Here is a 15,954-nt window from a genome sequence, read left to right on the forward strand (position 1 = left end):
TAATAAAAGCGTAGTAAAAACTAATAAAATCGGCCGAAGGAAAAGAAAAGAGTACTGAAAAGTCTTTACTTTCTTGGAAAAAAATATTCTTCCCATACACTAGTTTTTTCAGAAAAAAAGACTAATGACACTAAACTCCGTCAATGATTCCATAATAAAAAAGAATATTAGTTGACTAAAAGAGGAGAAAACGGTACTATATACTGTTCAAATTTAGATTATGGTCGTAAAAGTCAACACATAACACATGATCGTGCTAAAAATACAACATGCATAAAAACGTTATATTGCTCAGTTTATTATCGATACCCTAATAATTCTAGGTCAGTTTTTATTTAAAATATTGGGAATAAACGAATATGGTACGTAACACCGATTTCGAAAGCTCATTTTTGTAACATGTTTTGTGATTAAATCAATATTTAAATAACTATTTTCTATTACACGATACAGCTCCCTCTCTTAGCGTAGAGAGAAGATGCATGTGACTAGGAGATGTATGGAAATGGTAGTGCAAGATAGAGGGGGAAGAGGTCGACCGAAGAAGACATGGATGGAGTGTGTGAATGACGATATGAGAGAGAGAGGAGTGAGTGTTGAGATGACGGCTGATAGAAGAGAATAGAAGAGAAAAATTAGCTGTGCCGACCCCACATAGTGGGATAAGGTGGAGAAAAAGAAGATACAGCTCCCTCTCTTCTCAGTTTAATATTATTATAAAATACGCAACGTACAAAGTTTGGATAGTTGTGTTTTAAACATTAACTTCAACAGCAGATAGTTGCGTTATAAACACAGGCTACAATCATACAACAAAGTAAATTTAAAATTCAGTACATTTCATAATATTTTGTCAATTGATCTATGTGTATTTGTTATTTGTCAATAGCTAATGGCTAATAGCATACCAATGAAGCGACGTTGAAGACAATCGTTGTCATGACGACAAGACCACAACAAACGTGGACAATAATCTACCGGCGACCATGTTATTAGGTAATATTGTTTCTGATGTAGTATTATCGATGGTAAAAACGTGAAAAGTTTGTTTTCTTTCCATGGCTATTGTTATACTTTATTATGTTTACTTTTTTTGTTTACGACTAACTTAAGCAATAGTCAAATGACCGTGTTACCTCGATCCAGAAAAATATGAGATGCGGTCGAGTGTTATTTAACTAGTATCCACAGATTTTACGAAAATTCCTATCTCATTTTGAATTTATCATGACCATCATCACATCTTGTTTTAGGCTTTTTTTTAAAAGAGAATTTTTCGTGTGTCTGGTTGTTAAATAACGACTGAGGAATCAGTGAAAACTAACAAAACCTCGATTGTGGGCTTCAGATTTATATTTTAGTACAACCAACCAAGATGGTATCGTATTTGTCAAAGTTATATCTACTCATTAATTAAATGGTCATTGGGATGTCTTGAATTTACACCTGCCCCGCCTCTCAGGGCAAGTAGATGGTATCATTAAAAACGTTACGTAGCTGCATTTAAAAAAAAATAATAATTAAGGTTTCTGTTTAAAAATTTGGGCTTCAGATTTCGAATTGTTGTGGGTGGTTGGTTATTAATTGGTTATCTTGTATGTTCATTGTTATTAGAATTGCGCTAAAATAAAAACCTACTTTTTTTCATATTCTTAAGTTATTTATAATATTGAACAATTCAAATTTAATTGAGTTGTAGATTACCTTCAGACTTCGTATACCTTTTTAGTCTACTATGTTACACTGCAAAACATTTTAAGTCTTAATGTATGCGTGAAACATCATGTGTGACACAATGAAAGTACCTTACCAACTTTTCGTGGGAATCGCGCGGCTGTGGTGACAATCATATCTGACCTAATTACCGGTACGGCTTTTCTATCCTAAGAAAATGATTTTAAACGCGCAATTATGGAAGCCCTCAGGGGGTCGGAACGAAGTCTATAATTTCTGTACACTAGCCACTGAAATATTCAGCTACTGATGGGAACACGACGGGCGCGTGGTGGCAGGCGCGGCCTTCATTCCTGAGAGTGGACATGTGGGGGAGTCTTGCCGATGTCACACGCAAACGTTTACAATTACCGTTTGGAAAGTTTTCCAATTCAAATTAATACTTGCAAATAATTAATTCAATAATTTAGCGACTTTGAAGGACTAGATAACTATATACTATATAGACTAGTGTCAAAATACCTATTATTTTTAATATATTTGTAGTGTCCGACTCAGAAGTAGAAGAAGAAGTACCTATATGTTTGTGAAAATAACGTGGATTTTCGAAGTATGATTTTTTTTTATTACAAATTCCCTGGATGCCATAATGAATTAATCTGCATTGACCTAATTCCAAGGCGGTATATTCTTTCTTCTGCTCTCTTGTATGGATGGACGAGCCATGGTCGGCAAAGTCTGACACAAAAAGTCCACAAGAATCACGATATATCACCACGAGGCACAAGGTTAATTGTCAAAAGACAAGACGGTTATATCGACCCGTCTGGACTAGTAGTAATAAAGCAAATTTATAAATTACATGTTGATTTTGTTACACAATATTGTTCGTTCACAACCGATGCTGTTCATGACCGCAAGTCATGTATGTACATAATTATTTAGACGGACTGCCACTTTTTTTTTCTGGGCTAGGCGCCGAAGTTCCTACGAGGTCCCCGCGCCTAGGGGGCGCGCGGGATATGTGGGACTGGTACCTAGGTAGGACCCTGCCTACTAACGACTCCCCTGCACTCTTATACACCCGACGTCCGATCTCCGTACGGCGTCAGTACCCGGTCAGAGTAGGGGGGTTCCCGCGGTCAACATTCGCGGAGACGATTTGCCACCGAACTTAAAAATGAACTATGACCAAAGGGGATGGCCCATTTTAGGCCCAAAGCGGACAATAGATTATAGAAAAAATACTTAGTGCATTAATTTTGTCATAAATAAATATGCATTTACTTTCTTGCAAATAAGCGCCACTATAGTTTACAATAAGTAGTTTAAAAAAAGTAACTCTATTGAAAAAACAAGGATTTTTATTTTTGCGGGAAAAATATTGCCAGCTTCAAAACCTTTTACGTATGAAGTAAATATTTTGAGTATATAAATAAAACATATAAATAAATCATTTAAAGTATTATCATTAATCAAACGATTTTAATTTTATGCACATAAAATAACATCGAAGACATACCCATTGGACTTTAACTTGTAACTATACTTGAGACCTTAGAACTTATATCTCAAGGTGGGTGGCGCATTTACGTTGTAGATGTACGTGGGCTCGAGTAACCACTTAGCAACACCAGGGTGGCTGTGAGCTCGCCCACCCATCTAAGCAATAAAAAAAAACTTTACTAGTATTGTTATTTAAATATATACAACTAAAACAAAAACATAAAAAATAATGTGTACTCGTAAAAAAAAGATTAAGATATAAATCAATTATCGGTTATTTAAAAAAATAATCGATATATGAATTTCATGTAATTATTTTTCTTTATACTGACAACACTGAATTTAATCTGACTGACTGATACTTCGCTTGCTGCTTGTGGTGTTGTGCTTGCGTACAAAATGGATGTGTTTTGATTTTTCTTCGATTTATTTTACTTTTATCAATAACGTTTCATACTACGACTAAAAAACATTGTGTGAATTGTAGTTTTACCCTGACCGAGATTTAAAACCGTGTATATGCTCTCCTTTGCTATTTTTAGATGATACTAATTGTGTATGAAGATGAAGAAAATATAGATATTTAAAGAATTAAGTGTGTTTTTATACCCTATTGGATAAAAATACATTAGAAACATCTTAAACATTAAGAAAAGAAAAGTTCTTGAAGTATCTCACAATCCGACACTTATTTATATAGAAAATTAACCTCAAAACGAGTTTTTATTTTTATTATATTTTTTATAATAGTGGCGTGAATTTCAATATATTTTTTAGATATCCAATACATTTAAGAATTTGAATCAGTACATTTTTATAGTAATATTTGATGTCCATCTTGGGCCTAGCACACTATGGAGAGTGGGCAATCCCCTTTCATGACAAGTACTTCGCTCGTTTTATTCGAAATTGGCATGATTTTGTTCAAGTTTTCTAGCTCATAGTTTCGACTGTTTACAAAATATCCTGTTAAAGCATTTTTTTAAAGTCAAATATTAGTATTAAATCTAATTATCCATCAAAAACACAATCACAGTTTAAATCTTTTGATTTTAAAGCCATAGGATTTTACTTGTTGACTAAATGACTTGTTGAAGTCGTCGTGGCCTAAAAGATAAGAAGTCCGGTGCATTCGTGTTGAAGCGATGCACCGGTGTTCGAATCCCGCAGGCGGGTACCAATTTTTCTAATGAAATACGTACTCAATAAATGTTCACGATTTACTTCCACAGTGAAGGAATAACATCGTGTAATAAAAGTGAAATCCGCAAAATTATAATTTGCGTAATTACTTGTGGTAGGACCTGTTGTGAGTCCGCGCGGGTAGGTACCACCGCCCTGCCTATTTCTGCCGTGAAGCAGTAATGCGTTTCGGTTCGAAGGGTGGGGCAGCCGTTGTAACTATACTGAGACCTTACAACTTATATCTCAAGGTGGGTGGCGCATTTACGTTGTAGATGTCTATGGGCTCCAGTAACCACTTAACACCAGGTGAGCTGTGAGCTCGTCCACCCATCTAAGCAATAAAAAAAAATGTGCGCGCGACTTCGCCCGTGTGGTCTTGTAAAGTTTTTTCCCCACCTAATTCTAGTGATCATGAGGGGTTATACTAGATTCTCCGAACGAGAATGTGAGCTCACAGGGCTCTAACCTGATGACGTTGCTTGCACTAGCCCCAAGCAAGATGAGTGCTTCGCCGAATCTACCACCGGATCGGAAACACGACCCACTGAGATGATTCGGCGAGAAACTCAGTGGGCTGTGTCTGAGGGTTAATTTCCTCGCCGAACCATTCGTCTCAAGCGACGAGTTCGACGAGAACGGTGAGCGGTACTTGGGGTACCTAAAAGCACCGTTAGTGGATCGGGAGGATTCGAAATGAGATGTTGAATAGTCGATATGCCATTCATGCAATTCTTATACTAATCCATGTAAAATAAACATAGCGAGTTTCAGAAAACGAATAAAGACATCTTTCGAGGACGGTAGTAAGGGCACTTACAATCTTTTAATAGCTTTATATTCAATGAAGATTTCGTGAATTTTATAAGAGCAAAGGTTGTGAAATGGAATGATGTAAATCTATCCAGCATGATATACCATGAGCGCACAACTGCAGGCCTGTATCATTTTATTAAAAAATTGTCTGTCTGGTTATTGATCAGAAGATGTGATGTACAACAAGTCAGATGAACTCATCTGTTCAGTTAGGCGAATAGCAAACAAATAGGTTCTCAGTTTTATTTCGATATTGAATTTATTTTGTGTTCAAATATTGACAAAGACCTGATCTATTATTGATAGAGTATTCAGTAAAGTCTTTGCGGTGAGGAAAATCTGCTCGGGTCTGCAACGAACGAACCGAAATACATAATAATATTATTTTCGTAATTGTTTTGCTTGACTCGAATACAGATAAGCTGTTAAAACGAACGAAGCCGAACGAACGAATTTTGTGTTTTTCCTTTAATCATTTCTATACAGTCACATTGCGAACACTAAAATGTAATCATTTAACCGTTGATATTTTTAATACATCAATGTATTTAACTGATTTCATTTCAAACAGGACCGGACAGTTAATCTTACAAAAAAGGATTATTGAACAATTTAATTTTTATTTTTTTTAAATGCGGAGGAACTGGGGATACCTATCAGCAACGCACTCCACCGGGCTGCAGGGCGGGATCGATGGAGACAGTTGGTTGACGAAATCGGACGGAGTCACGATCCTCAGCAGTGAGGAACCGATCGAAGAGACAGAGAGAGAAGGGTAGACGAGCTCACAGCCCACCTGGTGTTAAGCGGTTACTGGAGCCCATAGACATCTACAACGTAAATGCGCCACCCATCTTGAGATATAAGTTCTCTAAGGTCTCAAATACAGTTACAACGGCTGCCCTACCCTTCAAACCGAAACGCATTACTGCTTCACGGCAGAAATAGGCAGGGTGTTGGCACCTACCCGTGCGGACTCACATGAGGTCCTACCACCAGTATTAGGCAAATTATAATTTTGCGGGTTTGATTTTTATTACACGATGATTATGATTTGCATTTAGTAATTTATGGATGTAGAGCAATCAGTAATAATGATAGTAATAATGAATAGATTAAGTATAGTGGTTACAGAAAATATATACAACCATCCTGATGAACCGTGAGGTCGAACTTTCAATTTTTTTCGTAACGCCTGACCCACCCTTCAAGCCGTAACGCATTTCTTCTCATGTTTTGCGTCAGAAATAGGCAGGATGGTGGAATCTCTCTAGGAGCATGATACAGGTGCGGGAATTAAATTTGTGAGTAAAGTTGTGGCGGGGCTAAATAGACTGAATACAATTTAGTTTAATTCTACCCATTAATGATACAGGTTTGCGACTTCACTACGAGAATGGACCCGTCTGACGTGACGCCACGGCCAAGCGGTACTTCACGTCTGGACAAAGACTTTTCTTTACAAATTGCAGTTACAGGTGGTGTACTACTCCCAGTTTTGGGTAATACCATAAGCACCAGCTACTCCAATTTCATCCCATGCAGAAGAAGGCCGATCGGATTGTGGATAGATTGTATTGTCATGGATCGCTAGGGACCTTTGGATCTACAAACGGGACGGTTTCTTACTTTTTATACTGTATGTTCAAGGGGAGTAGAATAAAATTTGTTAAATGATCTTTTTGAAATGACTCAGTCATGTCCTTTTAATTATCGCAACACCCGCCATCAGAGCAGAAGATGTCTTAACACCACTAAATAACATATTCACCAGGTTGCAGATGACAAGTAGCAGCGTTGTGATGTTTATATGCTGTAGTCCCGCTTTAGTCTAGAATGCCTAGATGTACCGTAAGCCCGTCGTCTAATTTATAGCAATGAAAATATTGTGGTCGGTAAACTCTAAAGGAAAGCCACGTTCCACCCAAGTGCCCTTTACAAGTAACGTTTGCCGGTACAGTTTCCTTGTCGGCAGACGTTTTGTCTGAATATTTTATGTCCCTATCGATCATAACTTCAAAGTAAGAATATACACAAGTAGGCCGGTGTTGAACTCAGTTTTTTTTGGAAACCACACCTAATACGGAGACACTTTTGGGATTTCTAATTAATAAAACATTTAAACATAATTTACATATTATTATCGTTGATGGATAAAATGTGTGATTATTCAAATTATATGACTTTACAGATTATCAGCACATATTATAACTATTTACACGTCAATCACAGAACGGTAATAATCGAGATATAACGATTTACCTGCCCTTTAAATTAGAAAATTTGATAGCTGATAGATGGATTGATCTCATGCTCTACCAAAACTACCGAACAATGACATCATGTTAATCTTTGTTTTTAGGATTTAATAATTAAGTATTTTCCGAAAAGATCGTTCGAAATATTTTGTAAAGGATAACATTCAACAAAAATTGCAGCAGTAATATATTCTGCATTGCGTTCATTCAATCAATTTCACGTCCGTCGTACAAGAATTTTAAAATGATTCACTTAACTATGAAATGAGGGTAGTTTCATGACTTATTAAAAAGACATGTTGGTATCAAAGCAAAAATAGATCGAGAATAAGAGAGGTATAGATAGAACAGAGGTTTCGTGATCGTAATTGAAGAGGTTCGTAGGCGTGCCGCACGCCACGGCAGCGCACTCAACCAGGAGACATCTTGTATGTATTTGACTCTAGTAATTTCCCCGTCTGTCCTTGTATATTTAAGCGGCGGCTTCGGAGCCGTTCTCATGCATATGTCATGAACAGTTGCCGTGCGACGGTTTGTTGACGGCGAAGCCGCGGGAACGGCCACGACAGCCCCCCCTCCCGATATCGACCACCACCGACAATTATTACGTTCTACTTTCGATCTCATGGCTATCGGCACCACCCCCATGATAACTACCGCAGTGCCACCACGCACCTCGAAGGGATGAGGCGACAATTAAATACCATCTTTGAATTTTATCTGTATCTTGTATGGTGGACAACATAGGTAATTTACAAACGGGTATAAAAACAACTACATATTTCTTTTGTAACAAAGAACATGTAATAATAGGATTATGCTACATGAGTGAATACAACGTTTTACGATGCAAATTCAGTGCGTTGCATAAGCAATGTGATTGTTTGAACACTTGCTTTATATACATTTATGAGTAACGACAAATTGAATGCTGTAGTGGAAAATTTACTGAAAAATAATTTTAGAATTTCATTTCGCTGGGAACTGTTAGGTACCTACGTAGCATAATATTTTCTTAAGTCAGTCATTATCTTTTTTAGGATCTACCCAGCTCTTCACTTCTTAAGCCCCAATAGAAATTTGCCGTACTGCTGATAGGCATTTTGAAAGCCTTTACGGGTAGGTACCAAACGTACTGCGTTTTCGTTATTGCTTTCAAAGACGGACAGACACTCGACTCATCTGAAGGCGACTGGTCACCATCACGCCTGAATATCAGCAAAACTAGAAGCACAGCCATAACGTTGGCTACTAATTTTATTTGCCTATTTCTGCAGTCAACCAATTAAGTGTTGCGCTTTGAAAGAACAGAACAGCATAACAGTTGTAGTGTGGTAGTTAATGTTGCTTGGGCTTGAGTAAACACTTTTCATCCGATGTGCGAATTATATATTATTATAGATAATCTATATTCTATATATAAATATATAAAAATGAATTTCTGTTCGTTAGTCGCGCTAAAACTCGAGAACGGCTGGACCGATTTGGCTAATTTTGGTCTTGAATTATTTGTGAAAGTCCAGAGAAGGTTTAAAAGGTAGATAATTAAGAAAATGCTCGGAATTAAATAAATAAAACAATTTTGTTTTCCTTTGATGTGTTCCCCCGTCCCCCCCCCCGTAGGACGGATTCGGATTCATTTTGTTTGATTTAAGTTTATTTTATATAAAAGTTTAGGTATTTTATTTAGTATGTTATAGATAGATTATATTATTATTATAATTATACCTAACGATGCAATATGATTATGTATGATAAGAAGTCGTCGTGGCCTAAAGGATAAGACGTCCGGTGAATTCGTGTTGAGAGATACACCGGAGTTCGAATCCCGCAGGCGGGTACCAATTTTTTTAATGAAATACGTACTTGACAAATGTTCACATTGACTTCCGCGGTGAACGAATAACATCATGTAATAAAAAATCAAACCCGCAAAACTATAATTTGGATTATTACAGCTGGTAGGACCTGTTGTGAGTCCGCACGGGTATATACAACACCCTACCTTCGTCTGACGTGAAGCAGTAATGCGTTTCGATTTGAAGGGTGGGGCAGCCGTTGTAACTATACTGAGACCTTAGAACTCATATCTCAAGGGGGGTGGTGGTGGCATTTACATTGTAGATGTCTATGGGCTCCGGTAACCACTTAACACCAGGTGGGCTGTGAGCTACATCTACTACACATCTACGCAATAAAAAAAAATCAGATTGTTACCATAGCAATTTATGTATATGGCGGAAACAATTTATTAACAATTCACTTCGAACAAACCCATCGGACCTAGTGTTACAAATATTACCTAATTTTATGTTTGACTTTGTGATGAATGGCTATCGCTTAGAGTGAGGAAAACGATCATTAATTAGGAGCTTAGCTTACAAGAAAGGGCCTTGCAGCTTACGGAATAAGCACATGTTTTCAACTTTAATGGTTGCAATGTTTTTATAACCTATATTATTAAGGAGTTCAAGTAAATATGAAAATTTATTTGAAATTTATAGTAATATTTTTCGAAAACTATTTTTTCTACATTTCAGCCGACCCAAAAATCATATTCACAAAATCAATTACAAACACAATAAGAGTGTCTTACAACAAATTTTATTTAAATCAATTTAGTTATACAAGTTATAACTATTTAGTTAATTTAGTGAAAGATGTACTTTTAATTAGCTATTTCTTGTAAGCAAAGAAAGGAATTTTCCCGAAAAAAGTAACATTTGGTTTTAGATTTTATTAAATCTCATAATATATATTAAGATCATTAAAAAAAAACTACAATTAAGAACGACAGAACAAAAACTAGCAGCACAACAATGGTTAATCTCTTTATTGATTTAATAATTATAAGATTATAATACTTTATTCGATGTTGGCTATGTGTCAGAGATTTTGTCATTTTGAGTACCGTAACTTTTTTTTTTATTGCTTAGATGAGTGGACAAGCTCACAGCCCACCTGTAGTTAAGTGGTTACTGGAGCCCATAGACATCTATAAAGTAAATGCGCCACGCACCTTGAGATATAAGTTCTAAACTCTTAAGTATAGTTACAACGGCTGCCCCACCCTTCAAACCGAAACGCATTACTGCTTTACGGCAGAAATAGGCGGGGAGGTGGTACCTATCCGTGCGGACTCACAAGAGGTCCTACCACCAGTAATTACGCAAATTATAATTTTCCGGTTTGATTTTTATTACACGATGTTATTCCTTCACCGTGGAAGTCAATCGTGAACATTTGTAAAGTACGTATTTCATTAGAAAAATTGGTACCCGCCTGCGGGATTCGAACACCGGTGCATCGCTACATACGAATGCACCGGACGTCTTATCCTTTAGGCCACGACGACTTCACTAACCAAACATTCGAATAATAGCTAGCCAAATTGAATATAAATGGCAACTTTTTCTTTTATCTTGATGTTACTGATAAATTAAGTCAAAGTATTAAAGTTATTGTAATGTCATCAATCCTTGGGCATGTGCTAATTTTCAAATTAATCAGATGTCTTGAATTTGGTAAAAAATATTTTAAGCAACACCATTACATCAATAGATAAATATGAGCAGCAAGCAGATATTGATTTAAAATACCAAATGTTTTATAGTATGACACCTTTTATACCTGATAAACATCATGTAAGCTCAATCCATACCATTTCTATGCTTATACATAAAATACGCTTTTTTAGAGGGGAAACAATCATTATTAAGTAATTATGGTCCCAACTATTATTCACAAACTGCTTATATCTGCTGTTAATCTCTCACATGAGTTCCAAGACAGGTGTCTAGAGATAAATTGTTAGAATACTTAAAAGCCTCTGATAAGGTTGTCTCAAACTAGACCCAGGTAAAACCATGAACTATATCTGTTTCATAAAAACCTTCACAGTATAACTTGATATTATGTAATTACAGAATGTTCCTCAACTATGTGCCATAATATATTTTATTACATCATCATTACATTTAAATGCTGATTTGCTGAAACTCAAGATTTTCTTCTTTTCATTAATAATAATTATAACGCTATGATTTTGAGAAAACCTAAATCTCAACAATTTCTGGGTCATTTGAAATTCCAAGCATTCCATTTGATTTCTTACTTTTGATAACGGAGCAAAGCTATTTAGAACTGAAGGCAAATAAATTTCATTATAAGTTGTGTAAATAAATTTTGATTTTGTTATGTTTAGATAGAAGTTTCAAACAATAATTTTACCATTGTAGGCAAACAAGCTACAAGCCCACTTCTTAGGAAGTTGGTACCTTCCTGCGTGTACCTCAGAAACCCCAGGGCATTATCAAGATCTTTTAAAATAATAATAATCATAAAATGTATTGTTTTCACTACTATCAGTCTATCAGTATATCAATCTAAGCAATAAAAAAAATCAAGGGTATTTCCACCAGTATCATGTACTAAGACTTAAATATAATACGGTACTTTGATTTGGAAAAAATCATCTGTAATCCTGTTCTATTAAGTAAAAAGATCACAGAAAATAGCCTTAGATTTTTGGTAAGACTAATATTTTGAAGCTGCTTCTATTAAGGATTTTTTTCTTGAAAAATAAAAGAAGGTTTTCACGTCAGAGCTGGTATTACATGTAAGCTAAACTTTATAAGCACTTAAAGCAGCAGTTACAGATTGTATTAATGATTATGTTTGGATACTATTCTGATAGCTGGTGATGTGATGTTTAAAAGTAAATGATGTGATGTATATCAACAAATCAAAGCTATTGACAGTGCTAATGTCTATCTTCTGTAACCAGTTCAATGGATTGTAGTGATAGTAGCACTGAGCCTGAGATTAAAACAGTCAAGACTTGTCCAGAGCTTTGTATAACATAAAATCTTCAAAAAATTACTATAGATATGTATATGGCAAGTATTCTTGTCAGGTAATTTGAGTCATGTTAGCATAGATTTATGTTTGACACTACACATGTGTGTTAGAGGTCATAAATTAAGCTTAGATAGCTAAGTAGCTTAATTGAACTGTCAATAAACATTAAAAGCAAATTGCTTTTATAAAGGTAGAATCATTGAAATATACAAAACCAAGAACTAATCAATCCTTGGTATTATATCCGATTAAACAAAGAAAAACTAATATCCTCTTGAGAGTATGGATATTCTATCAATGGGTAATCAGTGTTTATTTAAATTCTTCGGGTATATAGACTTTATACAGACATAACCTAACCTGGAAAAGAATTGCTTTGCTTTTTAACTATTCTCGTTAAATCATTATTATTCGACATTCATAATTTACCACAATTTGTATTGTAAATCAACCAATGAAGTAGTACATTATCGTTATCTTTTATAATTTCTTGACGTACGTCTAGTCCTCGTGTACATTCATATAAATATTATATACTTCAATCATTTGAAGATCAAAATGTGGAGAAATTATTGCTATCATAAGTAATCCGTATTTTAGGACTAACTATTAAACAACGCCATGCACATAGACGCCGGTCACAAAATAATCAATAACAATTCACATGACGTGAATTCTATACATAGAATATGACGATGACATTTTAACTTACCTTTATTGATCGTTTGAAAGACACTAAAGCACTAAAGCACAAACAATATACGTTCAGATACAAAAATCTAGTTAAAAGTAAATTAGATCTCAATATTAAAACGCTAAAAATGGCGGCAACGATTGCAAAATGCAAATGCCATCAAATTGAAATAAATTGCAACAATTTTGTAGTTTTGTGATAATTTGGTAGCTTTTTCTGATGTTGTCAACAAAAATTTATGTTTCTACCTTAAAACACGTTCTAACCCCAAACTATCAGGATGTACTTCTAAATTTTTTCTTAAATTTAAAACTTATAGCACTGTTGTTATATTTGAAACTCAGTGAAAGAAGATTAAAAAGAATGGAATAGGTATAAGTTTAAATTAAACTTAACATGCGCGAGATAAAATATTTTCGAAGGTTTTTTTATATCTACGACTAGTGAACAAAACATTTTTTTTAGTATGAATTCACTAGCTATTTAAAGTGTTCCGTAGAAAAGTCTTCCAGTTACAGGGTTATTTTGGTCACGAAATAGGCTATAATAGGCTTCCGCCTACTAGATGGAGAGAATCTGAAGTATACAGTCCAAAACCCCCTATTACTCAATCCCATCCTCTCCTTTTCTCATTCGAGGCAGGTTTCATCTATCTCCCCACCACCCCAACCCCACCGGATGCTGTACCACTGAATCTTTCAGTCAGCAGGCTATGCGAAACCACCTAGACGGCGCCGCTAACCTGGAGCCAGCGTGGGTCGGGAAGTGAGATCATTTATCATCCGGATGCTCTTATAAAAGACGAGTGTACAGCTGGTTACATATCTTCTTGGATGTATGTAGAGCAATCAACGGCACCAGCCCCGGGTAGAAGTAGCGTGTACCAAGGGGTATCAAAGGGTGCTACCAAACTTAAGCTGAATCATATGTAGTTTTAGATTTCTTAAGAGCTGTTGGTTGTATCCAAATGCCAAATACGGAATATAGGGGAGACCGGGGCAAGATGAGATAGCTAAGACAAAACTCGCTGTACAAAGACAATCATACTCTTTAATTAAATTCTTTAAGAAAAAAAGTAACACTTATACATTTGTCTCTTAAAATTAATTATTTTATGATGCAAAATCACAGATTTTTTTTGACGAATAATGATTAACGATAATGAGACGAATTCCCTGTCTTACCCCATCTATGGAGCTATGCTACAGGGCAAAAGGAGTACGTATTTTAATCGGGCAGACAGCGTTCACAAATGTGTGCCTCGTCGTCTTCTTCATCTACTCCGGCACAGGAATCATGTGCCCAACCATGGAAAATACTGCAGATAGCCCAACCCTCAGTTGACTCTTAATATAAGTAACCACAATAGATGCAGGCCCAGTCACCGTCCTCCTCTTAAGATGAACTATATTCCGATTCGATTTCTTTGGCGAGTCTTTTAGCTTGACGCTTGTTTTCAGTCCTTTCTATCTTCTTATTTCCAACTTTATGTATTCGTTTTTATCTTTTTTAGTCTTCTGTCCATCAGTCTTCATCCGCTTCCGTTCATCCAAAAGTTCAGCTCGCATCTGCTTCCGAGCGTATATTGTACATGGGTAGGACATACGTTCCATGGCCAAGCTATGCATAGCTCTGGCTGCTGATGTCGGTTCTGGGCCAATCTTCTCCTGCCATGCCAGTTTCTTCATTAAGTGGGCTATCTATATGATTTCGCTGAGCGAACTGATAAGCTATTACACGAAGTTAGTTTCCTGTTAACCGCACTTCCATAGATTTCACACATTACGCCAACTCATCTTCTTTTTTTTCTGTAAAAACAGTTTTGAATCGTCACAAATGCTTTTTCCCATACTTAGTCGTTACCGAAATCAGTGTCGTCCTCCACAGTATCACGAGCTTTTCTTACACGGCGGCGGAACATCATATGTAGCTGAGGCTCGCGGAAGCCCCATCCTGTTATTAAGAACCCATAAGACCCAGAACTTCAGGGTCCCATTTGCCACGGTCTGTTTTTCGTTTATAGTTCCGAATCATTGTATCTGACAAAAAAACTTTATGAGAAAAGCAATAATATATCTTGCTAATGTAGAAGTTACAACAATATGTTCTTATACTTTTTTATATCACTAAGTCGGCAAAGAAGCTTACTGTTCGGCTGATAGAAAGCGGTTACCGTAGCCTATGGACGCTTGCAAAACCAGGCTGCAATACTATCGATAGGTAAGTAGGTACACAAAAGGTATTATTTTAAATTACAAGGAAGGGGCAAAACGGGATAGTATTCCGTTATGCCCCGATCATTGTGCCCCGACCCACATGTATTCAAATTAGTTGAAGCAATTCTATTGCGCATTGCTATTACCAGCGCAAAAATCTAATCTGAATTTAAAGTGTTATAGTACTACAACACGCTGAGGATTAAAACATTATATTCATTCAAGTACTTACATGTCTGCACATCAGTTTCTTAACCAAAAACCGGATAAAAACACTTACAAAATGAGTTTTTTTCCTATACAACGCAAAAACGAGATCCAACACGTTCGCTCTGCTCGGACGCACTTGCGCAGTCTGAATTTCGTGCAAATGGCACCGTTACCGGTCTGAACACGATTATCATTCATGGACACAAGCTTACTTCCCGTCCTGCCCCGAACTTCATCTTGCCCCGGTCTCCCCTACTTCAAGCGAATACTTCCCTTAACATACAATAGCTGACAATGGCGCCATCGAATAGTTTTTTTAATACTCGTAGTTATGAGGCCTTTCCAGTTTCAGCAAAACAGGACGAGCATGGGCTTAGCCCGGAGGGATGGAATTTGCGAACAGCTACCTGAGCGTCTATAAAGGAGACCTAACAACTCGAGAGCAGCTGCTTCACGAGTGAATCTACTGCCGAATCGGAATCGCGACCCGCTGAGAAGATCCGGCGAGAAACTCAATAGGCTGATGTGTGGGTTGTAT

The 15,954-nt window shown here is 36.4% G+C and overlaps 1 protein-coding gene and 1 long non-coding RNA gene across 5 annotated transcripts in view; one reads left to right on the forward strand and one right to left on the reverse strand.

Moving 5' to 3' along the window:
* LOC101737557 (heterogeneous nuclear ribonucleoprotein K) overlaps window positions 1-13,271 on the reverse strand; it is a 37,073-nt gene extending 23,802 nt beyond the window's left edge. For 2 of the 4 annotated variants that reach the window (XM_004933381.2, XM_021352803.2), the window contains exon 1: window positions 13,009-13,271. The gene's annotated coding sequence lies outside the window, so the exon portion shown is untranslated. The remainder of the gene's footprint in view (window positions 1-13,008) is intronic. The other 2 variants (XM_062673945.1, XM_062673944.1) reach the window with 2 other exon arrangements.
* LOC134200659 (uncharacterized) lies at window positions 7,735-15,943 on the forward strand. Its single transcript, XR_009975665.1, has 3 exons — window positions 7,735-7,864; window positions 8,477-8,555; window positions 15,763-15,943. It is a non-coding gene; the product is annotated as an uncharacterized LOC134200659 (long non-coding RNA).
* The last annotated feature ends 11 nt before the right edge of the window (window positions 15,944-15,954 follow it).

The sequence above is a fragment of the Bombyx mori genome, chromosome 19, assembly GCF_030269925.1.
Source record: "Bombyx mori chromosome 19, ASM3026992v2".
Classification (NCBI taxonomy): Eukaryota; Metazoa; Arthropoda; class Insecta; order Lepidoptera; family Bombycidae; genus Bombyx; species Bombyx mori.